Genomic DNA, 19161 nt, shown 5'->3' with positions numbered 1-19161 from the left:
ATGCTGGTGTGATATAGATGCTGGTGTGATGTAGATGATGCTGTGATGTAGATGTTTGTATGATGTAGATGCTGGTGTGATATATAGGGTGATGTAGATGATGGGGTGATGTAGACACTGGTGTGATGGCATATAAGCTTATCTCAAGCTACCATTTATGCTGTGTCAAAATCCAGACCCTCAACAAGATGACTGCTAATTCCTTTCCCCCTACTCACATGAATGTGGCCTCTGTCCTTCAATGTTGGAATCAAAATGGAGCTGTGTTCCTCAAGCATAGTAAAGCTTTTGCACAAAGTATTCATGAGTGGGGTGGATTTTGCTGGAATGGGTTGGTGGTCAGTGTATTACAGTGCATGAGATTTTCAATCTGGATGTCGTAATTTAAATTGTGGAGTTGGGGCTGGTTGCTTCATTGCATGTAAGCCTCAATTTCAGGTCATCTGCTCTGTTCCTATCTCCTTTTATTTTCCTTTGCTCCCCTCTCTCTGCATCCACCCCCTTGAGAACAGGAGTCCTGTACTTCATAGTGCCACTCTTCCTTCCCCCCTCCTCCCTCCCTTCCTTCCTTCCTTCCTGCCTTCCTTCCTTCCTGCCTTCCTTCCTTTTTTTCTTTCTATGTCTTTGGTTCAACCCCCCCCATGTTTACCTTCTGTCCTAAGAAGCTTATCAAAATGTTTTCCAAACAGTGCTATTTTTTCTCTAAGAAGAATTCCGATACCTAATAATACTAGTAATAATTTATTTGTATCACATGTAAAATTCAGTGCAGGAAAACTTCCAAGTGGAAAAGCTAAGGTAACTAAAAAAGACTTTTCAATCAGTCTAATGACAATTTTAGCTTCTATGAGAGCTAGTTTTAGATGTCAATTCTACCATCTAGAACCACCTGGGAAGGGGATCTCAATGAGGGATTATGTAGACTAGCTGAACTGTGGGCAAGTCTGTAGGAAGTTATCTTGATTACATTATTTGAGTCAGGAAACCTGCCCGCTGTGGGAAATGCCACTCCCTGCTCAAGGGATTCTAAACTGTCTAAGAGTGGAGAAACTGAGCTGATTGGGAACATGTACTCCTCTTCTGATTGCAACAGTTCAGTAGTTTCAAGCTCCTGCCTCTGTGGCTTGCCTGCCCCAATGGACTGTGACCTGTAATAGTGAGCTAGACAAGACCTCCCTTAAGTTTCTTCTGTTAGGGTATTTTATTACAGCAGCAGACATGAAACTAATACAGCTTTAGCTACCATAAAGCACACAATCAACTTAAAGTCTATTCATAAAGACCCCAGCTTGATCTTGATGGGTTAGAAAATGACAAATACAGTGTGAAAGCAAAAGCCCAGAAGAAACGACAGTGACGACCTGAAGAATCAAGTTAGAGGACAGATGATGCCTGACCTCGAGACTGATGATAAGTGACGGTGATCAAGACAGTGTAGTACTGGAAAAGGAACAGCACACAGAGTCACATGATTGTCCCACATAAATATAGTCAACTGATGGTCAACAAAAGTAATTCTGTGGGGGAAAGGGGGCTTTTTCAGCAAATGGGGATGAAACATGGACATAGATCTGTTTTCACAAAATTTAGCATAAAATAGATCTTAGACCTAAATATAAAATGCAAAACTATGGAACTTCTGGAAGGAAACATAAGAGAAAATATAGCACCCTTTGGTTTGTTGTTTTTCGATACATCAAAATAGTGACCCACGAAGGAAAAAAAGCTGGATATTGTATTTTATTAGAACTAAAATTGTGTGCCATATGCAAATGCCTTTGCAAATGCAAAGGAAAGTCACAAACTGAGAGAAAATATTCTAACCTTGTATATGATGGGATTTGTATCCAAAATATACAGAGAATCCTTAGTATTTAATGAGGAAATAAATAATCCATTTATAAGTAGGGGGAAACTACACTTGGACCAGCATCTCACCAAAGATCTACATATGACAAACAGCACTAAATATCACTTGCCAGTAGAGAACCGCAAAGCAAAACAATAGATAAATATCAGAACTACTCAAACCTAAAAAGGTAACAATATCAAAGCGAAAGGTAGAAGGAAGAGAGACCTTGTTCATTGTGTGTGGGAATGCAAATGGGAACCATTATCCTTGAAGACAGCTCTGCGTTTTCAAAGGTCATGCTAGGTCATTCGACCCAGCCATTAGGCCACCAAGTGTTTACCCAACTGGTCTGAAAACTCATGCTCATACCTAAACATGCATGTAAAGGTTACTAGAACCTCAATTCCTACATTGCAAATAGTGGACATAACCAAAGCTCTCCAGTGTGTGCCTGTGGTGCATCCATCCAGTGCAACACAGTCTTATTTAACTATGAAAAGAAATGAACCACCAAGCCATGATGAGACACCAACAGAACTTAAGTGTGCATCAATTACTAAAAGGCAGAACGAAACAGCTATGTGTCCTGTCACACTGGGAAAGACAGGAAAACAGTCAGGGTGCAGGTGATTTGGAGGATGAAAATCAGGGAAAGGTGAATGGGGGAAACATAGGGGGTTTTTAGGGCAATGAAACTTCTGTGATACTGTGATGGTGAATATGTGACATGGTACATGTCAAACACATGGGGCTTTACAGCAGAAAGACTGTGTGTGTGTGTGTGTGTGTGTGTGTGTGTGTGTGTGTGTGCACTGTGATTTACTGAGGATTAAACCTAGGGCCTTATACATGCTAGGGAAGTGCTCTTCTGTTGAGTTATATCCCTGCCCCTCTTTACTTTTTTATATCTGAAAAGAAGATCACTCGGTTGCCCCAGCCAGCCTTAGACTTACTCTTCAGTCTAGCAAATCCTTGAACTGGCAATCCTCCTGCCTCCGTCTCCCCTGTAGATGAGATTTTCAGCCTGCACCACCAAGCTTTGCTTAATGGTTTTTAATTACTTAAGATGTCAGGAAGAAATGTAGACTGGAAAAAAACAAACATAAAAACGGTATCACAAATCAAGGAAGCAGTGTGAGGACAGAGATGCAGATCTAAGTGACCTTGCAGAGGATGGAAACTGTCAGACTGAAGTCAGGGTGGAGTCAGAGCTATAAAAGGTGAGTTTGTGTTTGTTATTAAACTTCAGTGTGTTAAAATTTCAGTGAAGGTGCTGATGGTGCCAGCCAGGGATACAAATCCTGTCTCAAAAAAAAAATAATAATAACCTAAAAGCAGATTAAAAGCAGATAATACTGTAAGGAGTGATTTTTAAAAAAAAAAAAAAAAAAAAAAAAAAAAAGCTCTGAAGATAAAACAGGAAAATGACAGAAGTCATTTTTCAATAACTACTTTAAAATTTAAATGAATCAAAAGACAGAGACTGAATGGGAGGGGGTGGTAACTCATTTGGTAAAGTGCTTGCCATCATGAGAACCAGAGTTTGACTTTCAGAGGCCTCTTTAAAGAAGAGAGACGTAGTGGCGCATTTCCAACAATAATGCTTGGTGGGGGAGGAGGAGCCAGGCAGGCAGAGCTTAGGGTTCCCAGGTATAGTCAATAAGGCCTGGTCTCAAAACAACAACAACATAGCAACTGAAGAACAAGACCCAAGGTTGACTTCTGGCCTTCCCATGTATGTATACAAACATTTATACACTAACATACTTTCACAAAACCATGAACATGATGGGGGAAGAGTACAGATGAACATAGACAGAGATTGGCAGAACTTAATTCAAGAGAAGACATGATTCAACAGTATGTTGTTTATAAGGCTCATTTGAGATCCAAATGCAGAAATAGGTTAATAATGAGAGGAAGGAACAAGAAGGTCCTTGCAAAGAATAACCCAAAGAAAATAGAGATGTCTCTATAATACTGAAATAGACTTACATCAGAAGAACAGGAGATGAAGAATACTGTGTATGTATTGCTAAAGAATATGATACAACTAGAATATATAACTGTAGTGAGATATTCACTTTGTCTGTACCTGTGGCACAGACCATACCCATTGGGGGTGGGGACAGGGGCGGACATTACCTGGGAGAACTAAGTCTGAGGAAGAGGCCCCTGGGAGCTCTCTTGCTTGCAGCATGGGGTCAGGAGAGCATCCGGAGGTTGCTGGTGCTCATCTGTCTGTGTTTTAAGTTATTTATCCCTGAATGAACATCTATTTGGCCTATTTGTTTCTCCTGATCCTTATTAAACCTCAATATATAACCATTATAAACATTTGTGTACCTAAGGAGAGATCATCAAAATGCACTAGCGAAAGCTGACAGAAGAAACAGATACTTCTATAGTAACAGAGAGTGCAGTATTTAGTGCTCCATAACAGACAGAAGGATGTAAAGAAACAGAGGATTTGTGTCAAGTTCAAGGCCACCCTGGCTTACATAGTGAATCCCATGCCAGTGGGGGACACATAGTGAGACCTTGTCTCAGTAAGAGAGGGGTGGGGAGAGGGAGAGAGGAGGGCAGAGACAGAGACAGCCCAGAGAGACAAAGAGGTGACTTGAATAATATAATAAACCAACTAGGTCTAACAAACATAAACAGAGCACACATCATTCAGAGTATGTGGGCATTACCCAGCATGCATCATGCATTAGGCTACAGAGCAAATCTCAATAGGGTTAAAAAGATAGTATACAAGTAAAATAGCACTGTGGTTAAGAGACACATTGAACTACCAGTCCTTGTGGCCCCAAAGCAGTTACATTCCCTAGTAGTCTGGCTAACCTGTTTACTGCTCAATCCAAAAGTTATCGCATATTAGGAGGACCTAGTACTGTTGTCACTCCTATTTATAAAGAAAAACTGAGTCTTGGGGAATACTAATAATCTTTCAAAGGCCTTACAGGTCAGCAAATGGTGAAGCCAGGATTAGTCACCAATGTATCTATCCCTCTCCAGAAGCCCTTCATCAGTGTGACACTCTAGCTGAGCAAAGAGCTGGTAGACCCCTAGGGGACTTGTGATTACTAGGGACACTAAGGAGGTTTATGGTCTGACGGTCTTAGCTATACCTCAGTGAGACAAAGCCAAGCTAGAGTAGAAGGATTATCCAGAAAGATAACTTCAACACCCAGCCAGCACCTCCCTTCTAGCATCAGCAAAATTTTTGCTAATAACACATGTCCAACTGGAAGGTTTAACTTGTTCTCTCAAGGACACCTTGATCTCCTTTGTTTATCCTCTCCCTCTGAGCCACTTCCTGGGTGGACTGATTCATTTACTCACCGAGTGTGTTACATTCTTAAACCAGTTACCTTCCTTCTCAATAAGCTACATGCCCCCCCCCCAGTCTCCCAGGCAGTTTTACAGGCTTGAAACCTTGCTCTTCTGTGGGTAAACTAAGGCACCACAGCCTGAGTTGGAGTGCCCATTGCACAATGAAAGCCTCACCTACCAAGCCACAAGGTAAAAAAAACTTGCATTCCCTATATTGTTTTTCTCCCACACTCCTTCAGCACCATGTTTTGGATCTAATTTACTTAGGAACAGTAGATTTCAGAATTTCAGAATCTTTGCACCCATTTTTTTTCTTCTACAAAACTATCCAGCAAGCCAATGATAAGAAGAGCTAAAAAACACTTAGCCAAAAAAAAAAAAAAAAAAAAAAAAAAAAAAAAAGTCTTGAAATACATAAACATCGAATTCAAACATGAAATCTGAAGTTCAGATTTTGGGGGTATCTTTGGCACAGGAAAGTAAGAAGGAAAAGAGATAAAAACTTGAAAGAAAAAAACAAAACAAAACATAACGGTACCCATAGATTTCGTGTTTATTTGTGTAGAATTATTAAGAAAAATGTTGTTGAAGAGATACCGAGTAAATGTTCAAAAATCAGTCACATACCATAGAGATGGGTCAGGGGATATGAATACTTGCTAAGCAAGCATGAGGACCTGAGTTCAGATCCCCAGCACCCATATAAAAAGCTGGGTGTGGCTGGGCATGGTAACACATGCTTTTAATCCCAAAACATTGGGAGGCAGAGGAAAGCAGATCTCTGTGGGTTTGAGATCAACCTGGTTCACATAGCAAGTTCTTTTCTTGTCTCAAGAAAAGAAAAAAGAAGATGGGTGTGGCCATGCAGGTACCTGTAATCCCAACACTGTAGAAAATGGAGACAGGTTTAGTGAGATACTGTCTCACAAGAATAAGACAGAGAATGACAGAGCAGGACACCTGCCATTCTCCTCTGGCCTCCATGCATATGCATGCACACACACCATACATACACACCAGAAAAACCATAATTGCACAATCCTCACAAAATTCCAGACATGAGTGTTTATAACAGCTGTATTTATAATTACCAAAACACAAAAAGAGCAAAGATTTTCTTGAGTAGCTGAAGGAATTATTTGTGGTCTCTCTGAACTAATGTCAAGCTCTCAAGGAGTCTATTTCCTAGCCTTTACTTCCATCCAAAGCCTCCTCCCTTGGATCATGTCCTATTAGAACAATGGATCTATCTTAAATTGTATACATAAAGCCCCTTTGTTGTATAAGCAACACAATTAATGATTACAAATGTTAGATTATAGGCATCTTTATGGGGGTTCAATTTAGTGGACCAGTATTCAGTCTATCACAAGTGGCATAATTGTGTTTTTTAAAGGGTCTTTGTAAAGGCAGAAATAAAGAGAATTAGGAAGCCATTCCACACATCCACTTGAGAACTGATGATGGCTCACACCAAGCCAAAAGCAACAAAGAGAAGGAAGAAGAGGAGGAAGAGGAACAAGAAGAAGAAGCAGGAGAAAAAGAAAGAGGAGGAGAAGAAGAAGGTAGTAGTAGTACTACTAAACGTATCTCTCTCCAGTAGCAAAGTCACCTCTTAAATTCTAAGATATGGCGTGTGATAGAAAAAAGTCAAGAACAAATCCAAGGTTTTCATATGAGCCACCAGAAAGCACAAATACTCTTTGGTTTAAAGAGGGAAGTCTATGAACTGAGCAAATGCTAAAAGAGATTAGAGGTCATGTTTGCACACTGAGGAAGAATGAAAATTCAAGAATGGCCACACCTTTTATCAGCTCCACATCTGCACTTTTTTGCAATGCAACTCATCAAGAAGGCTCGTCCCCCAAGAAGTGAAGACTGCCTCTCCATCTCTCAAACCTGGAAGATCCCTGTGACTTACTTTGACCAACAGAAGGTAACAGAGGTGGCACTATGTGGCTTCAAGCTTAGCCCTCCAGAGACCCTCCAGTTTCTATCCCTATGCCCTTGCAAAGTTACCTGGGAAAAGAATGCCTTGTGATGCTGCTGCTGGCAGATTAGACTCAGTGTAGCTGAGACAGTCATCTCACTATGAGCTTCCAGCTCAGACAGACTTCAGCTACTGTCTACCACCCAGCATATAAATGTGACATCCTGGTCCATCTGACCCATTTGAGTTCTACTGGAACCAATCTATTCATTACATAAGTAACACGTATGGGTAACTCTTTTGCAACCTCTGTTTCTCACCCAACATACTCGTTAAGATGTGTCTGTAGAGGATGGTAGAGACTATAGAACTTAAGTGAAGGCTTGAGTTTGATTCCTAGCACTTATGTTAAAACAAACAAACAAATAAACAAAAAACGCATTTACTTCAGGACCAGAGGCCCCTGAGATGGAACTGACCTGAATAATTCCTGTCTGAGGACTATGCCATAGGTTTCAGTGATGATGCCTATGGACCACAATAAGGAGCATGGCACAATAACACTAACGATGTAGTAGTGACATGCATACCTTGGTACCTAGAAACTCTCTAACTGAACTCAAAACCCACTCAGCAAGAGGGTTTGGCAACCTAGCCAATTACCCAGGGATAGTGAAGTCATGGAGAACCTACAATCACCCCTTCACTAACTCATAATAATCACTAACTGCATCATGAACATTCATCCTTATATCCACAGGTTAAGTGTAGTTCTCACACCTCATCAAGAACACTTTGAAACAAACAGAAACCATTACAGAAAGCCACAATCAATTAAAATGAAGAGCCCATCCCACAGAATACCTGTATTAAACAACTCACTGCACCTACGTCTCAGGGAGCACTGTGGGAGAGGGGAAGAAAGACTGTAAGAGCTGAGAGACTGTGCCTCCAAAGAATGTCGGAAGCCACACCCACAAAGTCTCACCAGCATGGCTGCCTCAGCATGAGCCAAACAAGGTCAATGTCAGTAGATATGACAAAGTGGACAGGGGAAAGCTCACCAGGCCTTAACCCTTCACACAGAACTGCATACATACAGAGTGAGAGAGATCGTCTTCCCAGCGAAGCGCACACAGTGGTTATACATTATCAACTGGTCACAGCTGAAAATGCACAAATAATATTATGCAGACCGAACAGGTTATATTTAGGAGTGTGGGTGTGCGTGTGTGTGCGTGTGTGTGTGTGTGTGTCTACATTAACAACAGTTAATGAAAAAAAGAGACCACGGATTTGAAAGAGAGCAAGATTAGTATATGGGAGGTTTTGGAGGGAGGAAATGTAAAAGAAAAATAATGTAATCATATTATAATCTCAATAATAATTAGTAATAATTAATCAGAAGGAGCACCCAGGCTCAATGGCACATGCTTGTAATTCCCATGCTGGGGAGGCAGGCACAGGAGATTCCCTGTGACTCCCTGACCAGCCAAGTGACAGGTTCAATGAAATACTGACACAGGAGGTAAGGTAGACTGTAATTGAGGAAAACTATTCCTTCCCATGAGAACATGTGCATTTCTTAGGATGGACACCTAGAAGCATGATTGCTGAGTTGGGGCAGTTTGATGATCAGATGCTCTTTGGCGGTGGTAGATTGTTTTTTGAAGTGGCTCTTTTCTCTTACCTACCTGCAACAACTCCTTAAATTAAAAAAAAAAAATCCTAAAATTTGATTCAACAGAAAGGGGACATACACTTATTTTACAGAGTCTTAGACTTTCAAAACAGGGAGAATCTTCCAACTGATGGGTTTCACTGTGTTGTCGTGGCAGCTGTCCACATTACTAGTCCAGTCATTGCTGAAGGCTACTCTGTTGCTCCTCTTAATCTGCTATTTGGAGTAGACAGAATTGACTGTCCTTGATGGAAACCCTCTTCCCAGGAGATAGTGAACAGCTCACCAAGCCCACCCACAGAGGCCCAGGACAGCTGACCTCAAAACTTTGTTTACGGTGCTTCTTCTAACTGGGACCATTGTTCTCCCAACCTTGACCTTAAGCAGTCATAAAGGGGATAATTCAGGAACGCTGGGTAGACAAGCATTTTTGGATATCTCACCAACGATAGACAAGAAATCAAGAGGCAGCCTTGGGAGGGTCGATCTGAGAGAGCCTTCCAGTCCTGTGCTGGGTGGAAACTCAGTAACCAAAGTTAACACACAACTGTGAAGTCTCAGACATTTGCCTACTGGCTTACACTTCTGATCTCTTCTGAAGGAGGAATAATATTTGATGAGAAACAGAAGACTGGAACAAATCATGTGGTAACACCACTCTGAGACTGGATAGGAAGCTTAATCATTTAAATTGTGGGTTAGTAAGCAATGTGAAGTCCAGGCTCCCAAGGCAAAGACTCCACTATAAGCGGTGACTCCACACAGAGCGCCAAGCTTCTTAAGGGCATTCTGGAAACTAAGGAACCAGGAGAGGGAATTAACTCATTCCAACATGCCATGCTGAAAATGGATATTCCTACTCAAAAAGTGGGGAGAATAGCCTGATAGGCTTGGCTAAGTGTGCCTTGGCTTTCAGTGGTAAGATGAGTCTCTCCTCACAAGTCAGGACAGCTCTCTCTGCCTGGGGTCAGGACTGAGCTGTACCATGGGATAGCCCATGTGCTTCCCAAAGACACCGAAGGCTAGCAAGGGCTGAGAGCCCTCACAGGCCAAACAGTGTAGCAAGGGAGTTGTCTTGACAAAGGCTGCTGCAGGATGCTTTTGCCTGAGAGGAGCTACCTGAGTCTAATGCAGGCAAAGATAGAACGTGGACTCTTAGCAGCGGGGATCTTACTGTAAATGGAGACTTCCCAAACCTACCCCCTCATCACACCTCTGAGGGACTAAATGGCTGGCCCGGCAGGTCATACAATCTCATAAATGTGTCTCCAAATTGTCTTTGCACTGCTCATTTTCACAAACAGATGGCACTTGTAGGCCAGGTGTGGTGGCTCATATTTGGGTTTTGTTTGATTAGTTTTTTCACATATATATTTGACCACATTTTCCCCCTTTCCCAACTTCTCCCAGTCTTCCCCACCCAACTTTGTGTTCTTTCTCTCTTAAAAAAAAAAAATCCACAAAAGTGAAAGTCAAAACCAACAAAATCCAATAAAACAAACAAACAAAAAATGCCAAATAAAACAAAACCTAGAGTTCATTTCGTGTTGGCCAACTACTCCTGGGCATAGGGCCTGACCTGGTGTGTAGCTGATACACCCATTAACACTCCGCTCTAGCTAGAAAACTGATTTTTTACTGTCCAGCAGGTATCAGTGGAATCCTGTGTCCACTTCCCCCTCTAGTTCTGGGCCCCCATCTGTCTTGAACCTGCAGGTCTTGTGATTGTGCCACAGTCTCATCAGCCCTGTCTGCCTCTTACAGTCTGCACACCTTCTCTTCCACATGGATCCCTGAGCCTTGAGGGGAGAGGGTTCATGAAGACATTCCGTTTAGGACTGAGTGTGCCAGTGCCCCCCACACTGCACACTGTCCAGTTGCCGGGTCTCTATGTTACTTCCCATCTACTGCAAGAAGAAACTTCTCTGATGAGGGTTGAATGAGACACTGATCTATATGTGTAGCAATGTGTCATTAAGAGTCATTTTATTGTTATGTTCCTTTAACAGGACACTGGTATTAAGTTTATCCCGAGGCCATAACCTGTTCAGTTTTAGGTTCTTATCTACTTTAGCACTGTCAAGTATTAAGTCTATCTCATGGAGCAGGCCTTAAATTCAAATGCGGTAATTTATATAACATTTATACCACTGCTATACCAGTATAGCTTCCAGACAGGTCACTGTTGTCGGTTGCAGGATTTTTAACTGGGTGATATTCACTATGTAATGAGGAAGACAATGCACCAACTAGACATCTCATACCACCAAGTAAAACCTCCAGTGCCAGTATGGGTTATGTTATATCACTGTTGAGTCATTGGTCAGAAGGTTTCCATGGAAACCCCCTCCCATCACAAGCTGATGGCAAAGTTTGGTCTGTCCCTACACCCTGATGGCAAGTCCACATTGTTCAAGACAGTACTTACTTATGCCATCATACATGAAGGAGTCAAACTGGCATCCAGTTAGACAGTTCACTCTACTGATCACAGCTACAGTGCTGGGAAACACTCCTCATGCTACCAAAGGTGGCTCATGCTTGTCATCTCAGCACTTTGGAAGCATAAGTAGGAGGAACTCTGTGAGTTTGAAGCCAGTGTGGGATACAGAATGAGTTCAAGGTCAGCCAGGACCCTGTCTCAAAAACAATTATATGTCTGTTTGTCTATATTCACACACACACACACACACACACACACACACACACACACACACACACACACACAGAGTCTTGGTTACTGTTCTATTACTGTGGAGAGACACCATGAACAAAGCAACTTTAAAAAGAAAGCATTTAATTGGAAGCCTGCTTATAATTTCAGAGGGTTAGTCCCTGATCATCATGGAAGGAAGCATGGTGTCAGGTAGGCAGAACGCTGAGAGGTTTCATCTGATCCCTCTACCAGATGGAGGCAGTGAGAGACTGACACACCCACTCCAACAAGGCCACACCCACTGCAAGGCAACACCTCCTAACCCTTCCTAAACAGTCCACCAACTGAGAACCAACCATTCAGATATTTGAGTCAGTGGGGGTCGTTCCTATTCAAACCACCACACCCGTAAGATAGATTTATATTTCTAGGGAGCTTAAATTTTCCTACTTACTTTTTTCCTCCCTCCACCCCATTCTTCTCTTCTTCCTCCCTTCCTCTATGTCTCTTCCTCCTTCTACCTAGTTAGATATCTTACCAGTCACTGATGAGTGATGTTCAGCCTATAGGAACAGAAAGAAGTTCTAGGGAAAGGTACTGAGGAGAGACGTCAAGGTCACAGTCTTGCTACAGTACACCCCTTAGGAGTAGCAGGCTGCAGCAGTCACACTGCGTGCTGTCTGCGTCTTAGGAAAAAAAAGCTGCTGAGTGGTTTTTTTTTCTAGCATCAGTGTCTCTCATTCTTCATCCTTTCCCCTGCTGCTCTTGTCTTCTGGTCACATCCTCTCTCTTCCTTCCTTTCCTGCAGGCAAATTACAGCTTTCCCAGCTCTCCCACTGACTCCCAGAAAAGGAAGCCAGTGGGAAGAAGTGTTCACAGCAAGCTTTAAATTTAAGCCAAGTAGGGATGTCTTGTTGCTATGATGGATTAAAAGAGGGAGGGCACCAGGCCCTCGTGAGCTCCTGGGTTTGACTCCAGCACCAAATAAACCAGGTGTGGTGACACAGATCTGTGAGCCTCCTACTCAGGACGGGAAGAAGGGGGACCAGGAGTTCAAGGTCATTCTCTGGCCATATGGAGAGGGTAGCCTGAGCTACATGAAATCCAGTCTCAAAAGTAGAAAAAAGAAAACGAGAGGCTGAGAGCTGATGAAGGGGCACAGAGCGGGCCTGTGGCTTTCTTCCAGCCCATTTGTACTAAAGGAGAAGACAGACTCTGGGCCCCTGCAAGATTCCCCCTTTCCTCTCTTTCTCCCTACCTCTATAAGAAGGGGAGTTTTGTTTTGTTTTCCCAGAGGATTCTTGCCTCATTGATAATCTAGTCATTGGGAATGAAAGCAACAATGAGAATTCCTTCAATAAAAGTAGGCCTGGCAGCCATCCCAGCCACCTATTTCATCACCTTGTCGTGTCACTTCATTCTCTTTGATGTGAAAGTAGGATATGCTGGCAATCCACATGATCACACAGGGCAATGGAAAGAACCAGGCTGAATAATGTATGTGAGAAGCTTGGAAAGTTTCAAGCTGCCTAAAGATAGATGCTCTTGTCCATGTGAATTTGCTGTCTCAAGAGGCTCAGGAGAAGTTCCAGTAAGACTTCTTTACCTACCAAAGAGTTTGCAATCAAATCAGAAGAGTATAGAATTTACTTAGTACACTCAAAGGCTCAGGCTTCAATCTCCAGCTCCAGGAACCAAACCAAACAACACAAAAGAAACACAGTTGGGAGTGTAGCTCAGAGGTGGGTGTTTTCCTATCAGGCCTAAGGACATGGGTGCAAGCCCTTAGCACTAAAAACAAAACTGAGAGACAAGGCATACAATATACAATAACACATAACAAATTGTCTGGACAGCATACAGGATGTGGAGAGGAGCAAGCACTGTTTAGAGACTGGAGCTGTGCAAACACAGAGCCGTGATGGCTACAAAAGTCATTGGCTGGATATGGCTTCTGTCTTTGTTTTTGTTAGTTGAGATATGGTCTCACAATGTAGCTCAGATTGGTCTTGAACTCATGATTCTTCTGCTTCAGCCTTCTTACTATTGGGAACATAGATGTGCACCACCACATCTGATGATAAGGACCTATTGAAAAGACAAGACAAGATGGGTTGATTACGTTTCAAGAGATATGTTGGAGACCTGTTCCTTGCCTCATAGTTCCTCAGGCTATGACCTTTTTGGGCACAGGGTCTTTGGACTTGTAATTAGGTAAAATAACACTCCACCTGCTCAGGGTAGGTAGCTAATCCAGTATGATTGGCATCCTATTAAGGAGGATTAGGAAAGACATGGTAAGACACACAGATTCACACAGAGGGAAAGACATCCAGATGCCATGGGACAATGTGGACAGTTCTCTTTTATTGACTGATTGATTGATTAATAATTTGTTTATTTAAATTTGAAACAAGCTTGTTTGACATGTCAATCCCAGTTCCTGCACCCTCCTTTCCTCCCCTGTGCCCCGCAATGTGGGCACTTTTCAAGATGGCCAAGCACCACCAACAGACAGCAGAAGCTAGCAAGGGGCCAGGAAGTTCTGGATTCGGACTTGGCAGTGAACACACCCTAATTTCAGGCTGCTGGCCTCCAGAGAGGGGGTGGGGAGAGGGAGTGGGAGAATGTGTCCCTGCATTTTAGGTTATGCTGTGTGTGATTCTTGGTAATCAACCACAGGCGAGTTCCTGGTAACGTGTCTCATATCCATAAAGCAATTGGAAAAGAGGTGGCTCTGTAAAACTTCACAGCACAACACCAGGTGAGCTGCTCTGGGTCAGTCCACCCTCGCTATCATACATTTGGTGAGGTTTGGCTCTACACGTGATCAGAAACGCATGCTTCACCCGATTGTCATCAGTGTTGCCGAGACACTGCCGCCCTGTGTATTTGGTTTGGCTGTACAAATTCTTTTAAACTGACTTCTTACTCATTATCTATTTACTGTCCATGAAGAATCATGTTGATCCTGTTCTCATTTGTTTTGGGGGACAATCAGCTTTCATGTTTATGGCTATTCAGATCTAAGTAGTACCTTGATTTCCTGGCTGGGAATTCTGATGAAAGTCCTTGGAATCGGCTTCATGAGCAGCTCCCGAACACACTTGTGCCTGCCTGATGCTCAGCAGGCTTTACTTTAAGGAAATCCTGTTCTTTGAAGCAGTGGTTATGGTCCACTGGGCCAGAAACCCATCCTGAGAAAGCTTGAAGAGCAAGGTTTATATGTCCCACTGTCTGAGGTCCAAGGTTGCCATTAGAGAGAGTTAGGTAAACAAAGACACCACAGATGTCCTAAATACATATTTGCAGGATCACAGGCTAGTGCAGGAATGCTTCCCTGTTCAAATAGAGCTGTGTGTGTGTGTTTGTGTGTGCGCGTGCACGCACGCGCATATGCAAGTATACACATGTGTGTAAGCATATGCATATGTGCTAGTGCAATGAAGGCCAGAAAGCAATCTCAGATGTCACTTCTCAGGTACAGACCACCCTTTTAGCGTGGCACTCACTGAGTAGGATAGGACTGGTCAACAAGCCCCATGGGTCTGCCTCTCTCTGTTTCCCCAGAACTTAGATTATGAGCAGGTGCCACCACGCCCAGAATTTATGTATTATTATATAAGTCTGGGAGACTGACCTGGAGTCCTCATGCTTGCCACACAAGCACTTTACCAACTGGGCTACCACCCCAGCTTGTGAAAATGAATTTTGCTTGTTTGCAAAAACTTGGTGCAAGTATGGAGCACCAGTCCATTCCTATGTGTTAGCCACAAATGTATCACAATTGTATCTGATCATGTCCCAACATCCTTTGGGATTCTTCACAGGATGGAATACAGGTAAGGCATTTAGGGCAGTGTCTGGCATATAGTCAGTTCTAATACATGCTGGTTAAGGCTTTTTTTTCCCTTTTGGCTAAATTGGGTGAATTCCAATCAGGTATTTAATGAAATTATGTTTGGTAATGGCATGTCCAAAATTAATTTGTGTTAATTATTAAAAAAATTAATGTATCTGTTGGGATGTGGGCTGGGGCTATAACTCATTAGTAGAGTGCTTATGTAGCATGTGTGGAAGTCCAAAGTTTAATCTCCAGCACCACATAAGTTGCCATGGTGACACACATTCATAATTCCATCACCTAGGAGATGGGAGCAGCAAGGTGAGCAGTTCAAGGTCATCCATAGCTGTATCATGAATTTGAGGCCAGCCTTCAGTACATGAGACACTTTGATGTCTTAAAATCCAGTTTGTGCAAGTGAAGAAAGAACCAAAATGAGTCACTAGTGGCAAAACTGTTGGAAATCTGTTTAGTTTCTTCTCTTAAGAGTATCTGGTTTACAATGGGCTGGCACAGATTGAAACCATGAAGGGAACATTTAGAGGATCTGAGATGCCAAGCATAGCAATCTAATAACAATAAGCACATGACAACTGGGTACAGTTTCTAGTTCTGGCTCCTTCGGTTTCCCGTTATGATATACAATGGGATGCAGAAAAAGCAAACTGAATGGCATTCACAAATCACATCCCCAAATCATTTGATGGTGTAAATGGAGTTGAAATGAGAGAGAGAGAGAGAGAGAGAGAGAGAGAGAGAGACAGAGAGAGACCCTACACCAGATAATAAGGAACTTATAATGCAAGTGCCAAAGTTCAAGTCACAGTGTGGGGAATCCAACAGAAGAATTGATGCTATGGTCAATGTCATTATTGTTCAAGATTGAGTTTGAGGGCCATGTCCTCTGGGAAGACTCCCAAAGTTCTTTCCACTTGCTGAGTTCCCAACACACATCTGCATCAATCATCCCATCCTCTCACAACCATGTGTTGATGTGACCTGTCCATAGATGTGGGGCTAAATCTAAACTGTGGGAGCCAGAGCACTCCCTCTTTGTATCTCCATAGGCACTGATCCTAAGAAGGCATTTGATAAACACTGTGGACAGACTATGAGAAGACTTCATCTGGGGTGTTTCTGAAGGTCAACAACACTCTTTGTTATACTTGCCCTCATTATGCGGTTAGTAGCTTGTCAAAAGAAAGGAATTTTAAATTTTAGTTAGTGTGTTTCCTGTTGCTATAACTAAATGCCATAGTCTGGGTCATTTGCAAAGAACTGAGGCTTGCTTAGCTCATATTTATGGAGGCTGGGAAGTCAAGCAGTCGGTGAGGGCCTCACGCTGCAGAGGGCATTGCATAGACATTTTGACTTCTCCTCTTCTTATAAAGCCACCAATGCCACCATGAAATCCTAATGTCCCTAATGTGTAACCCTGATACCCCCTAAAGCCCCCACCTTTCAACACCATTAGCCTATGGGATTTCTGGCACACTGGCCTAGAACTCACCAGTAGGTGAGGTTTGCTGACCAATGAGCCCCAGAGACTCAACAGCCTGTTTCCCAACCCTGGGACTGCAAGAGCAGGTTGCTATACCATGCTTCTCTTTATGCGAGCTCTAAGGGATCAGTCTCCTGTCCTCATGCTTACAAGGCAAGCACTTACTTACTGAGCCATGGCCCCAGTCACTTGATGTCTGAACTCTCTGGAACAGAATCAAGAATCAGGAAATGAGTTGAGGAATAAGGAGAAACAACTATGAACAGCCTGTTTGCCACTTTGAACATTTTCCAGAAGAAGAAATTCATAGACTTAACTCGGGGTTAATTTGCTGGACTGTTGACATGGCAGCCTCATAAAAAGGGTTTGTTTGTTCTCCAACCCATAATAGATAATTATCAGCAAATTAAAAGGTACGGCGATAAACCAATTACAAAGGAAGAGGTAGAAGAGCCATAAAATACAGGTACAATAAAGAAAAAATGACTCTGATGCCAGAAACAAATTGTCCTCTGCACAAATTTTGCTAGGTCCTTAGAGAGCTACTGTATTGGAGCTAACTACCAAGACAGGTTTTCATGAATGCTACCATGTGTTTGTAAATATAACCTTCCCACACCCAAGAAATACAACTCTCCTAAATCATTAGGTCTTTGACAACTCTAGAAATCTGATTTTACTTTTATTTTAAGTATATTGTATTTCACCTTGCTTCTTACATGTACATGCTGCACTCTTGACTGTACTGAAAACCCTGGACCAGAATGCCAAGTCAGGCACTTCTCTGTAAATCCCATACAAGGATCTTCATCCATATGATGAAACCAAAACACATGTGAGTAGCTCAGGCAAAGGAAAATGGCTAGGACACATGTGTGCCATCGCTTATGATACAGTCTGAGATGCAGTTGAGTAACTATATTCCACGTCCTCTTCTAAGCTGCAGTAGAGATTGGGGTGCCATCATTTCCTCTGACCACTTAGGAGTCCTTTCTAGTTTGATTCTCTTGCTGTAATAGACTACTCTGACACAAAGAAAGTTAAGGGAGGAAGGACTTATTTAGTTTACACTTTGGGGTCTCAGTCCACATGCAGGAAAGTCAAGGCAGGAACTCAAACATGATCTTAAAGCAAAAGCCATGGAGGAGCCAGGCAGTAGTGGCTTTAATCCCAGCATGCTAGAGGCAGAGGCAGAGGCAGGTGGATCTCTGTGAGTTTGAGGCCAGCCTGGTCTACAGAGTGTGTTTCAGGACAGCCAAAACTACCCAAAGGAACCCTGTCTGGAAAAAACAAACAAACAAACAAACAACAACAACAAAACCATACAGGGATGCTGGCTAGCTTTTTTATAAGTCCCTGGGCCACCTCCCACAATGGCCTGGGCCCTCAAACATCAATTAATAATCATGACAGTCCCTACAGACATGCCCAGAAGCCAATTTCATCTAGGCAATTCTTGAGTGGAGACTCTCTCAGATGACTCTCAGACTGTCAGAGCAAAGGAGGACAGAACCTTTCCCTGTGTATAATTAATCATCAGAACCCCACAAACCCCCAAAGATTTTTATGATCAACCAAAAGGCTCTGGTGGCTTCTCCCAAGTTCTGTGAAAAGCAGGTGCCAGACTCCCCAGACCATCTTATTCCCATCTCCTAATGTTCTTGCTCTCTACATAAGCTTGCTCGTATCTCTGGCCTGTCTTTAATTTTACAGATTAGGTTTAACTCTGGCTCCCTGCTGCCTCTTCTATGTTCACAGACTTGGGACTCATTCAGATGAGATATTCTCACTGTGTTGGTAGGACATTCTTTGTAATTACTATTAATTTTCAGCAATTTCCTACGAACAATTATGGATTTAGAGATTCAGGCTCTTCCAATGGAATGTTTCACTGGATGCTTTCCAAAATAAAAGCAGCATTTTAAAATGCAAGAGTGGCTTACTGTTTAATCACATCCATGAAATCTCCCTTCCACTCTTGGCCTTCACCTCCTGGTTGTAACCCATTTATAATCCTTCCTTCAATTCTTACCAGTATTCAGTGTGCCCTCCTATTATTTCTATTTTACATGCGTCAGCAGCATAAAGATATATTTTCATCCCCTTCCCCTTAATCAAAGATGATGGTATCATAGACTCAATAAATCTGAGAGCCTGCTCCTCAAAAAGATAAATGAGATAGATGGACTTTTAGTATAGTTAACCAAAAAAGGGGAGGGGAGGAAAAAGGAGATGAGACTCAAGGTAACAATCAGAGGCGAACAGGGAGACATCATGGCAGACACCAAAGAAATTCAGAGCATTATACTTCATTATGTCAGAAAATCTAACGGAAATGAATGAATGTCTACGTTCATC

Source organism: Phodopus roborovskii, unplaced genomic scaffold, assembly GCF_943737965.1.
Source record: "Phodopus roborovskii unplaced genomic scaffold, PHOROB, whole genome shotgun sequence".
Classification (NCBI taxonomy): domain Eukaryota; kingdom Metazoa; phylum Chordata; class Mammalia; order Rodentia; family Cricetidae; genus Phodopus; species Phodopus roborovskii.
The sequence above is the reverse complement of the archived record's forward strand: the minus strand, read 5'-3'. Positions refer to the sequence as shown.